Below are 13,662 nucleotides of genomic sequence, written 5' to 3' on the forward strand. Positions count from 1 at the left end.
GAACCTCCTTCATTCCCTAGTCCAACAGGTAACCTCCCCTTTGGGCCCAACTGCCCTGCACTGTATCCTACAATTAACTTCCACACCTCTGGACTCAACTCCTGTGACCTGGGAATCACACTATGTGTCCTTGTGTCCTGGAAACAGGCAAAAAAACAGCCTGAGTGGAGCAACACATCTTGTCCTGGCAAAGGTAAAAAAAATAAAAACAGTTGCCTGGTATACCCTCCCCTGGAAACCACACAAATGAATCCCTAACAACCACATGCTATGGCCCTAGAATGAGTGGAGCAACAGCCTTATATAAGCCTGTGAAAAAGCACTGGGTGGCCTTCTTTACTTGGTTGCTGGTGGTGGTGTGCTGATGGGGGCAGCAGAGCTCACAGATCTCAGGAAGCCCTTTGCAGAGGTAGCCTTGTCTTCTCTCTCCATACTTCCCCTCCTTTCCTCCTCAACCTGCTACATATTTCCACCATTAGGTTTACTGGCCTGTCTGCCTCCCCCTTGTCTCCCCCTGTGTCTCTGTGCCTGACCCTGTGTCTCTCTCTGTGTCTCAGTGTCTGTCCCCTTGTCTCTCCCTGTGTCTCTGTGCCCTGCCTTGTCTCTCCCTGTGTCTCTCTGCCTGTCCCCTTATCTCTCCCTGTGTCGCTGTGCCTGTCCCATTGTCTATCCCCTTGTCTCTGTGTTTCATCCTTGCCTCTCCATGTGCCTCTGTGCCGGCCCCCTTGTCTCTCCCTGCATCACTGACCCCTTCAGCTCCCCACTCAATCTAGACCCCTGAATAAGAATGCTGGTTCAGACCCAGCACCCCAGCCAGGACAACCCCAGTCCGGAACCCAGACCGATTCTTCTCATCCCCCAGCCAGCAGTCAGAAAAGCCAGGGTGCCTCCTCTGGCACTGCGCTGCAACCCTTGTCCCAGCAGCCAGGCCATAGTCCATTCCAGTTCCATCAAGCCTGACAGCAACTGGACACAGATGAAGTACCCCCAGATCCCAACTCCTTGCCCTAACCATCCCCTTCACATCCTGTGGCCCCTACATGACAGTCAAGGTAGGTAAGAAGTACACCAGGATGCTGGTGGACACAGGATTGTCCTCCAGCACCCTGAATCTGGGAGAGTTCCCTGATACCCCAGTGTCTGGACGGATGGTCACAGCTGTAGGGGTAGAGGGCATCCCCTATAAGGTGCCTGTCACCTTGTCCACTAGGGTTCATCTGTGTTCCCTTACTGGCACAAAGGCTTTCATGTTGAGCACGTCCTCCCCTGAAAACCTGCTGCAGATGGATTTCTCAGGAAAGGTGAGTGCAGTGTTCTTTTGCAAAAGGGCCAAGGGGCTCTCTACATCCCAGACAACCCTGATGAGTTCTTCATGGAGATTTGCAAAACCAGAGCCCAAACTGAGGGATTCAGGAATGTCTGCCCTTCCTTCACTGTTATGTTTCTGACAGATGATCAAAAGCTGGCACCCCACGGGTCACCCAAAGCATGGAAGCAAGGCTGATCAAATCTGCTCATATCCTACATGTTCAGGTGATCCCTGGGTCCTCCCTGCCTCGGATTCCCCAGTACCCTATGAAGCCAGACGCTGAAAGGGGACTGGTCCCTGACATTAATGCCTTGTTAAGACATTACATCTTGGCCATGGCTCGGTCCCCTGCCAATACCATCATCAAAAGCCCAATTCTAACACCTATCGCCTAGTTCACCACCTCAGACCCATTAACTTTGTGGTGCATCCCCTGATGGCGATCACCCCAAATCCTGCCACTCTCTTAGCTGCCATCCCTGTGACTGCTTCCCACTTCAGTGTCATCAATCTTTGCAGTGCCTTCTTCAGTGTTCCTCTGCATCCAGACTCATGGCATCTGTTTGCCCCTTCCTTTAAGAGCATCAAGATGATAGCGATAAGAATGCCAATGGGGTATATCAATGCCCTGACAGCGTTCTTCCAAATTCTCCACCAGGACCTCTCAGAGACAGTGCTGCCCGACTCAAGCAAGCTTTTGATCTACGTGGATGATCTACTGGTCCGCTCTATGACAGAGGAACTGTGCACTCTTGACACGGTTCATCTGCTCACTGAGCTTGATAGCTGTGACACCTAGGCATCAAAGCTGAAGCTGCAGTTCTGCAAAACAGAGGTGAAATATCTGAGGCAAATCAGCAGAAAGGGGTGCAGGTCCCTGGATCTGGAGCGAGCAAAGGCCATCCCTGCCCTACCTCCCCCAGTGTCTCAGAGGACCTGCTCTCCTTCCTAGGTTAATAGGACACTGCCGGAAGTGGATCTGTGATTATGCCATCTTAATAAGACCAATGCAGGAGGCCATCTTGTCATATAAGGTAGACTTTGTGCCTTGGACCCCTAAGCAAAGTTAAGCATTTGTACGAATCAAAGCAGCCCTGTGCAATGCACCTGCATTGGGCTTGCCTAAGTACAACAAATTCTTCATCCTTTACTGTCATGAGAGGAAAGGAATAGCTTCAAGGGTACTGCTTCAAGACCATGGTGGTGCACTGCTTCCCCTGGCCTACTACAGCAATCCGCTTGACACTGTTGCTGCTGCCCTACCTTCCTGCTTGCATGCAATTGTGAGCTCTGTGTCCCTGTTTCAGAAGAGCTAAATATTGTCCTGGACAGTGAGATTGTTGTCAGGGAACCCCACTCTGTGCACACTCTCTTGACACATAGCAGGACCCATCATCTTTCTCAAGCCCGCAAATTGAGATATGAGGAGACTCTTTCAACGGTAACAACATCACTATAGAGAGGGCTCCCAATTTCAACATCGCATCCTTAGTGTCAGCATGTGATGATTACCTCGAGGAGTATGACTGCCTCCAGGCAGTTCATCCGCAGGTTAATGTCCACTCTGACCTGTCTACCACTCTAATCCCTGGAGCCCATACACTATTTGTGGACGGGTCCATCCAACGGATATTGCTGATGGGGCCCTTACATCTGGTAATGGCATTGTGTCCTGGGATGAAGTGAACAACACTTCAATGTCCTGGAAGCAGAGCCCATTTCTCCCCTTTGTTCTGCCCAACTTGCAAAGCTTGTGGCCCTCACCAGAGCCTGCACACTGATGTCAGAGTAGCAGATCAATATCTTGACTGACAGTAGGTATGCACTATGTGTGTGCCTAGATTTTAGCATCATCTGCCGGGAAAGGGGATATCTCACATCAGCCGGGATCCCAATCAGGAATGTTTGACATGTCACTGCCCTTTTAGATGCTTTGTGCCTACCTGACAAAATCTCAATAATGCACTGTAAAGCACACCAGACCAGAACATCCTGGCAGGCAATAGGTAACAACTTGGCAGACCAGACAGCTAAACAGGCTGCCCAAAGAACCCCTGAGGGAACACGACACAGCTCACATGCTCCCCAACTTGCCAGTACAAGACCCTATCGCAGAACTGACAACATTGCTACACACACTGCAGGCTACCCTAGGGACACAAGAGCTAGATAAACTTATAAGGGTAGGGTGCACCCAGGATGAATCAGGATTGTGACACTGCCCGGAAGAGAAACCAGTGGCACCAGGTTTTGCTCAGGAATACCTGATTCACCTGGCACACATAACCGCACATATGGGTTACGATGCCATCACTAGCTATATAAGGAGTTCCTAGTTTGCCCCTGGGGTGGGAGAGAGAGCGAAATGGTTTGTTCAACAGTGTCACATCTTCCAGCTTCATTACATTAGTAAGTCAGTGAAGAATGCTGCTGGCTCTGCCCACCAGCCCCCTGTTGGGCCCTGGTATGAGAACCAAACGGATTTTCATAACACAGCCACCAGTGGATAAATACTGGTATGTTCTGGTCCTCGCTGACCTGTTCAGTGGATTTGTGGAGGTCTTCCCATGTATCCGGGATGATGCCATCACAGTGTCCCAAAGATTACTTTGGAAAATAAGCCATGGTGGGGCGTGGCCTCTGTTCTTTCTATTGACAGAGGCCCACATTTTGCCAACCAGGTGTTGACTTACATGTGTGAGTCCTAGGGATTAACCAAAAGTTGCATGTACCATACAGACAACAAAGCTCAGGGAGGACAAAAAGGAAGAATGGGGCGCTACAAGCTGGCAAAAGTGTGCACACAGACAGGACTATGTTGGCCAGATGCGTTACTCCTTGCAGTCATGTACATGAGAGGTATGCCCAGCTGCTTTGCTGGACTCTCTCTATTTGAAAGCATCATGGCAAGAACAATGCCTCTGTCCCCTGCATCGCCTCCCTCTGTGAACAGGTTGCTTTTGGCACTGACTGATGATTCAGTTCTGGCATATTTCAAACACCTTACTTCAGTCATTAGACCGATCTACCACCGGTCAGCGAGGCACAGCCTGGTCCGCCAGCAAAGATTACATTTAGAGCTAACACATGGCACCCCAGAGCATGGACTATTTTCCCCAAAAATCTGTCCTCAACCCTGCTCAGAAACCATGCCGGCATGGGAATAGTCAATCAGATATTGTATTGGACCGTGTTCCCTTGAAATGTGATTTTATTGGACCTTAGTATTTTGGCAGTGAACACTTTGTATTTTTTAAAGGTTTTTGAATCATTTTTGGCATTTTCAACTTTGCAGCATTTTAATAATTTTGAATTTAACATTTTATGATGTTTTTGTCTTTTAATTTTGGATTTTGTTCTTGAATTAGAGTTTCAAATTTAAATTTGAGCATGTTCAATTTTAATAGTTTCAACATTTTTAAAATAATTTTACATTGTAATGTTTTATATGATCTTTTTTTCCTCTTTCTTTTAATTTTGGATTTTGTTTCAAGCTCTCTCTTTTGAAAGTAAATATGTGTGCATTAGTTTTTCTTATTTCATTTGTGAGTTGCGATATTTGGAGTATTATATGTTTGGAGTTCGACCTGCATTTAAGGAGTAACAGTAGTATGACAACAGTAGTATCACAATGTGACCATCATATGTCTACAGTTTGCCAAGTGTATTTTATTTAACATTTTCTGTTCAAGCCTAACAGCATTGCCTTTAATCTTTCATTTTTGCACTATGCCATCGTCCTGTCATTGTGTACCAGCTTTGAACTTTTCATCTGTTTCCCAAAGGTCTTGGGAGGACAGAGAGACTCTGACTCATCTGCACACGCTCTGATCCAACTGGGTGTTCTTGCGTTCCATGGGTCCAAGACAATCCTTAATGCCTACCATCAGCCAGTTCATCACACTCCTCTTCTCTTCCCTCCTTACTTAACAGACCACCAGACAACCTGGCAGATATAGAGGTGGTTAAAAGACTACCTCTATATCTGCCATTTGGTGGACCACAAACTCCTGGAACTGTGCCCATATGTCTCCCCATTAGGGTGCAGAGTCCCCGCCCCAAGTCGTACCTGCCAGCATCTCTGAACTACTCCTGCGGCATGCCAGGAAGCCCAGTGCACACCTGGAAAATGTTTCTCTAACAGTGCAGTACAAGGCCACCTTCCCCGTGTGCTTCATGTGGGAGGGTGAAGAAGGGGCACGAAATGTAGGCACCACCACCAGAGGCCAGTCCATGGTGCTCCATATTTCACCAGTAGGGCTCCTGACCTCTCTGCCTCCCCCTTGCCTCCCCTGTGTCTCTGTGACTGAACCCTTGTCTCTCTCTGCGTATCAGCGCCTGTCCCCTTGTCTCTCTCTCTCTGTTTCTGTGCCTGTCCCCTTGTCTCTCCCTGTGCTCTGTGCTTCCCCCATGCCTCTGCCTGCATCTCTGTTCTTGTCCCCTTGCCTCTCCCTGTGTCTTGGTGCCTGTCCATGTTTCTCTATCTATGTCTCTGTGCCTGCCCCCCTTGTGTCTCTGTGCCTGTACCCCCTCTCCCTCTATCTGTCTCCATGTGCCCCTGTCTGTCTCTCCCTGTGTCTGTGTTTCTCTCTCCCTGTGTGTCTCTCTCTCTGTGCCTCACTGTGCCTACCTCTCTCTCATTTTCCCCCCTCAGCATCTCTACCAGCCCCTTCTCCAACCCTTCCCTTTCTCCCTTGCCCCCCCTTGCATCCAAGGTTACTCCCCAGGACCCGGGTTCCATGTCAGTGGGAGTGCCTAGCTAGCACAGTGTGTCTAATTAATCCTGCTGGCAATGTGTTTACTCCTCTTCCTGTAATAAATCTGTCCCTGGTTTCTACAAAGACTTTGGTGCCTTCATTCTGTCCGATTTTTCAGTGTAGCCTGCTGTTATTGCCAGAGGAGGGACCCAGTCCATCTGCATACATAACGCGCCCCCACTGGGTCTGTTGACTCCCTGGTCCAAAACTGTGCCCTGCCTGTTGACTCCCAAATGACCTCCCCCATTTTTGCCTGCCTCCCAGTTCCACAGTGTGATTCAAGTGACAAATTGCAATACATTTTGGTGTGTGTTTATTCAAGAGTGGAGAGCCTGAGTTCAACCACTTGATGCTGCAAGAAACCAGATTGATTGCGGCCCTGGGTGTGTGCGTGATTATATTAGAAAAGTGAGAAGTTCAAAGGTCAGCAAATGTAGTATTTCTGTGGACAGCACGCATCGAAGTGTTGGTTGTTTGGTTAGAGTATAGTGTTAAGAGATGGACGTGTGATTCAATTAGTTGGGGTAAGAGTGGGGTAGTTTCCATGAACTATTTGATTGAAGGTTGTTAAGTGGCTTTATCATTTTTGAATGTTTGTCCCAGACAATGAAGAATTTGTAATGCTCTGATTCCATTTTTGATTTCTTTTGTATTGTGTCATGCCTTATAATTCAAAGCTTTTACAATGTTTACATCTTTAGAAAAATTAAAAACAAAAGAAAATCGATGCATAGAAAAAAATAATCGAACAATTAAGATAGTACACTTCGGATTACCTACAACATATTTATTTTAAATACATCAATTGATCAATGATCTTATTTCATATCAATAGCAGCATCTGCTAATTTCAAGAAGATGTGCAAGAATCAAACCAATCATTCAGGATCATATCTTTCCTATATGTGTACTGTGTTTTATGGATTGAATAGGGAACCACCACAAACTAATGTAATTTTCCTTAAAATATTTAAAAATCTTTTACTCTTCAAAGGCCCGTAGGGAAATAAGTACTTATTCATGTCTTATAATTGTTGTGGGCACTCCAGCTGGAAAGAACAAATGTCTTCTCCAAACGAGACCTTCAAGTCGCAGCCAAGCAAGTGCATTATGGGATGGTAGCATATCATATCTGTAAGTTAGAATGGGGACCACGTTTAAGGTGTACAATGTTATTACCCGTATCAAAGAAAATCACCAATATTGAGAGCTAATCTGACTTGCTTGAGGGGCCATTGCCACTGTTTTCTGTTTCAAGATGGTCAATAAGAAGGACTTATTGCCACCACCACACATTTGGAACCGTAAGTAGACAAATGCGGGCACCACCTCCAATTCAGAATGGTTTAGCTCCCACTTAAATTTGATCTTGGTTCTTTTTTCGGAGGCACACATGACTAACACTTTAGTTTTGCTTGTGTTGAGAGATAGATAACTTTCTTTAACATATATCGCCAGAGAAGACAGTTGCCTCTGTAGCCCAATGGTTGATAATCACCAGATTATCCGCATATGCTAACCAATTCACATGGGAACCTTCTATTTTCAGAAGAAATTATCTAACATTTGAAAAGCATTCCCAATGTTAGCTATGAACAAATTAAAAAGAGCAGGGGCCACCACACAGCCTTGTTTCAGCCCAAGCTCTGTACAAATGGGAGATGATAGCCACTCAGCATTTAATCTGATCTGAAATGATGTATCAGTGTGAAAGGATCTTATAAGATCCTTAAGATAAGGAGGGCATCCCCATTCAAGCAATGTACTCTGAATGAGAGAAAGATGTACACTATTAAAGGCCGTAGCAAAGTCAAAGAACACTACATATATAGCCCCACCATAAGAAATGGTGCTATCTTTAAAAAAGTGCAAGAGGAAACCATTCAAGGAGGTCCCCATACCTTTCATAGACTCAGACCGGTGTATATCAAATATCCCTTTTCCCTCTGCCGAATTAGTGAGCTGTCTCAGAACTAGTGATGCAAACATTTTGGTGGGGACGTCAATGAGAGTGATGGGTCAATAATTCATAGGGTTCGACCTGTCGTCCTTTTTGTATATTGGGACCATGAAAGAGGGTTTCCACCAAGTTGGGAGTAAATGAGTAATCAATACATGTTTGTATATTGCAGACAGTATTGAAGCCCATTGGGAAGGATGACCCTTGAGAGTGACATCTGAAAGGCCCCTGCGCCTGGGGCTCGAGTACCTTTACTCCTAGTAATAATGTCATATATATCCTCAACACTGAAAGACAAGCTGTAGTGTAGCATTCTAGGTAATATGGCTTTGATGCGCTGAGCACTGCACATAGGATAAATACCTTGATAGTGGTTAATCCATGCCATGTCCAGAGTTAATTCCAGGCCACAAGCAGAAAAGCTTTTCACAGGGCCATGGCCTGGACTTACCCATTCCATACAGAGGCAAATAATCACTCAGGGTAGAGTCACCTATTTGGAAACCAGCGCATACCTATAAAATATAGGCTGATACAAAAATGTAATCCAATATAGTCCTATGTCCCACTGAGGCCTAAGAATGATGATCAGGAATGTCATGTCCAATGTTTCCATTAAACTGCTGTAATCCCCAGGTTTGCATTAGGGCTATCCACAAATATCCCCTTCTGAGAATCTCGGATCTATGCCTATGTGGGAAGGCAATAATCTCATTACTACTGAGACAAGATCAATTAAGATCCCCAGAGATCAGTACACTATTTGAATTACGTACCACTTGTCAATTATCCAGGGTATCGTCAATCTGTTGGACTCAGACCTCTCAAAGCAAAAGTTCACATCGGTCCCCCTCAGTCAGGCTCAGAACTTTCAAAGCAAAAGTTCACATTGGTCTCTCTTGGTCAGGCTCACACCTTTTCAAAGCAGAAGTTCAATAGGCTTGCAGGGCTTCACTTCCCCAAGCTTAATTCATCTCCTTTAGAGGTTCCCTTCTCCTAACTTATTACACTTCCGGACTCCCTGAGTCGGGCTCGGACCATTTCTGATGTCGAAGACTTTCAAATGTGCGTGATTTTTACTACAAACCTCTGCAGGAACACTTTGTCTTTCCCTTCAATTCAGACTCTTGCATTATTTGCTCCTTCTTGATCTGGGTAGTTCAATGTCATAAGCACCAAAGTTCAACGTTTACCATTTTATTCTCCACTTTTCTCAGGAGTAATTTTGATCACTTCGCATTTACAGTTCATTCACTTTATCGCTACATACATTTCAGCTTTCACTAAGACTTTCGAGTGGACTACTTCCTTTGTCCAGACCACTCCATTACGCATTGTCGCTGGTTTCACGGCTATCATTACTACAAAGTTCATTCACAGGTTGGCCTTCAATTGTGCAATATAATGTTGCAACTTCAATCTTTCCTTAACACACACCAGTCTTTCATGTTGCTTGCCAACTCACTGGCTGTGTGCATTTCTTTCCTGTCTTTACATTTTTTCAATTCACAAGTAAAGGTTAGTACCAGAGGCTTGGCCTCACCTCCCCAACTCTGACGTTCAGCCTTCTTCTATGGGATTTGACCTTCTCCGCATGTCTTTTGCTGCCTTTTGCAACAACCTCCTGCAGGGAACTCCTGGAGTTCTCTACCCTTTGCTCTTATCCCTCGGTCCGTTGATCTACTGCATTAGGTTTGCTTTTGCCCCAAAAGGTCTGCTCTTGCTTTAGTTTCACCTTGCTCAGAGTGTGTATTTATGTTCTGCCTTTTATCCGTGTGAGGAAAGCTATTTGGTATCAGATGAATGCCCTTAAAGTCAAGCGCCTGACTTTGCCTGACCCGATTAGTGGGACATGCCCAATGTGATATGTACGGGTTTGCTTTTTTGCTCTCAGTCGCCCTCTTCCTCAGCCCAGTGTTTGTGTAGAAAGGGTGGGGGAGTTGGGACTTCAGAGAATCCTACGAAATATGATGGGTTAGGTATATAGGAAAGGGGCGAATACAGCATATCACCATTGGTTTCCTCACCTCCACTCCCCAAAGACCCCTCACCCAGGTGATCCACCTCTCACTGCTGCACCCCCCGGGACTGGATCCTAAAGCGATGGCTGTGTCCTGGCTACCTGGATGCAAAGTCCTTGAGGACTAGCAGGTGAGACACCCTTTGGTTTCTCACACTTGTGTTCTTCTCCGTGCTGTCCCAGCACTCCCGAATTTCCTTGAGCTACTGCCTGTGCCCTATACAGATCTTTATTTCAGTAAATTCAGCATTTTGAGTCTCCATGAAGCCACAAGTCCTTCCCTTAATTTCAATACGTGCTGCAACTTCCATATTAAAAAAGATGTCTATCCATTATGGTCATGAGTCTATGTTAGCAAGATATATACATATATCGTTTGTGTTGCATTTCAGTTTATATGTTGTGGTATTTGTGCCTTTATGGTTGCAAGATATATTCTTCATGTATAAATGCATATTTGACCCAGTGTCTACTTTTCTTCATGGTGAGTGCATATTTGCTTAGTGTCTATTACATGCATGTATGTCAGTTAACAGTGAGTTTGCTTATTCTAGCCATCTTTAATTACATTAGGTTCAATTCCTCCTGTATCTGCTTGTAAGAAGGCAGGTATGGTCGTCCCAGTGAGTATCGTTCCTCACCTATGTGATATTGGGGCAGGGGAGAGGCTATAACTTTGAATGAAGTATTCATCTGCCTGTCAACAGCTTCTCTCATCTGTTTTTTTTAAGAGAGGAAGATGGCGGGAAGTTACTCCATAAGTCATACAAGACAAGAAGAAGATGCAAGATAACACACTCATGGAGGTATGACAAGGAAGTGAAGCAGAATACATATTTCCCACAGACCGACAAGAGTCTTCAGCTGGTAGCACACTCCACCTGCCACAGACTAACTGCAGATTTCAACTGTCAGTACACTCCACCTCAGAGAATCTATTCCAAGGGCAACAACAACCTTTCAGCTTGCCACAGTAGGGTACTTACTCAGCCTCAAACTGGCCTCCAACTCCCCATAACTGCACTTCGCTGCACTTCACAATGCAGTGACAGCCTTAGGTGGATTCCTGAAAGCCATACGCCCAAATGTTCAAGGGCTCCGTAAACAAATTGAAGTCTTCAGGTGGGGCACAACTCAGCTGAAAGCTGAGGCAGGATTCTTCACAGATATTCTCAACGAGGCTACGACTAAGTTTGCCACATTGGTACAGAACCACAGGAGCACTGCCCGGAACTGCACTTCTCTGCACTTTGCTATTTCATTTAAATGATTCAATGAGGGACTTCTCCAAGGAGTCAGATCCCCAACCGCATTGGCTGGTGTGTTGTGTTGAGGCACATGCCAAGTTGGTGAGAGTTTCTATGTAATGCAATTGTATTAGGATTCATGCCAAGCACTGTTGCCATTTGCATGGTCTCCAGATGCGCTGGCAGATTGGAACAGAGTGGGTGGGTTTGATTAGTTGAGAGGAGAGTGAAAGATGAGATTGCAGTGCTTTGTGGTGAGGTTTCAGATCAGAAGTAACCTGAGTTCTGCATGTGTGCAATCTTTCTTGGAGGTTTGAAGTGTAGGAGGCATCAAAGGCTTTGTGTTCAGAGGGGCGGCTTCATGCTTATAATGTTGGAGTGTATATGCTTATAGGGCATGCTTATAGTGTAGATTTGTAGTTAGAGGTGTAGTTTTGTGAGGTTCAAAGTCTGAGGAGAAGGTCTTTTTCAAAAGCTGTGTGCGAGTGGCATCCTACACTGCCTTTCAGGAAAACACCACTCTCCAACTCCACAGACCAACATCTTTACATTACTACAGGTAGATTTGGAAGACCTCCAAAAACTGGACACATGTAGCCAACAATATAGAAAAGAAATCTCACAGACACAATTAGATAATCCAGCAGACCTAAATAGATAGGCAGTGTGGTAAAATACTATATGTACTGTGCCTGCCAGTACTTTGCACTTCAAGTACTAAACAGACCAAAACCTTGACATCTTTACCACAGTCCAGTAGATCAGTGGTCATTGAATGCACAATGAAATCATTTTTTTAATGATGTTTATAAATCCTATGTTAGGAATCCTGTGTAACAGAACAATACATAACAACAGGTGACTACGTGGTGACAGTACTGATATATTAATTCATATGGGAATACAGTTGCACATGGGGCAACACCATGCAGAAATAATGTGCTCCAAGAGACTATGAGAAGACATTGTTATCTTGGATGACAAAGGATATATCATTATCAACCCAAGGCTTCTCCCGCATTCTGGCATTGGAGTGTTCTGAACAAAGTCCTTGGAAGAGGAATATTTGTTGTAGAGCAATGAGAGTTCATTGCCAGATGGTGGATGACAAGCAAGGAGGCATGTGCAAGCACACTGACTGCCCAGGCATCTCTACGGAACAAATCATTCAACACACATACATATGCATTCACCTTAATATGAACTATAGACACGTTTGATGGCAAAGGATGATATCACTGAGGGGTGCATGGGATGAATACACCCATGAGTTAGGCTTGACATCAGATGACAATCATAGGTCAAGTGCAGACATCCCATAGTGGATCATTATGAGTCTGGTGGTATCTCAGGGAAAATTAGCTGATATACTACTGAATTTTAATACTGTTACCACTATTTGATCCAGTGGTATATCCACCGGGTTACAAGTGGGGTGCAAGTGGTGGTGGCAGTGTAAACCTCTATTTAATTGGAGTCCACCCGACTCCACAGGGGATTTCGGTCGAATTAACACAGCGATAATTCTGCCAGTGATAATTCCACTGAAATTTGGTGTAAAGACAGTGGGACTCATTACGTCTGTGGCGGTAAGGCAACAACGGCGCCGCTAGTGCTACCGGCGCCGTTGTTACCATACCACCACATTACGAGTTCTGCTTGCAGGTAAGGCTCTGCACGTGTGGTCAGACCAGGCGTGAAGAGTGGCACCCACGAGCAGAACAGGATGGTAGCAACGGTACCGTTATGAACGATACCGCTGCTACCATCCTCCCCATTCCCATTGAGCCCTATAGGGGCTCAAATGGGAATGGGGACGTACCGGCTCTGGGTCCTGTGAAAGGGAAATTACCGGGCCCTCCAAGGTCGGAATGGCCTGGTAATTCCCCTTTCGTGGGACCCAGAGCTGGACCCGAGTTTGGGGGTAGCCATGCAACCTCGTAATGAGGCCCAGTGGATTTAGCTCCAGCTCTGAGCTGGAGGTGAATCCTCCAACTTTTCACCAAACGTATATTTGGGCAGTGCTGTAATCCAGTGGTAACATTATTACCAACACACTTTGAACACAACTCGTAATGATATGTTACTCCTTAACATTTGCATTACAGGTTGGCCATGTGAGGGATCCTCACACAAATTGTTTATCTAGTCTAAAGAAAGCATTCCGCCACTGTTCACAACTAACCTGCCTTTCCTTCCTAATCTATGCTGGTAAACCTCACTTAAGAATGTGCATGCCTATTTCAAACTGTCTGCAGTTAGTGCACGAATTACTGAATTTGAGTATTGTGTGGCACCACATACAATATACATATTTTCCATTCTTTGAATAGATCTGCCTGAGTAAAAAGTGTTATGAATATCTACAT

Source organism: Ambystoma mexicanum, chromosome 5q (genome assembly GCF_040938575.1).
Source record: "Ambystoma mexicanum isolate Mex_15411 chromosome 5q, UKY_AmexF1_1, whole genome shotgun sequence".
Classification (NCBI taxonomy): domain Eukaryota; kingdom Metazoa; phylum Chordata; class Amphibia; order Caudata; family Ambystomatidae; genus Ambystoma; species Ambystoma mexicanum.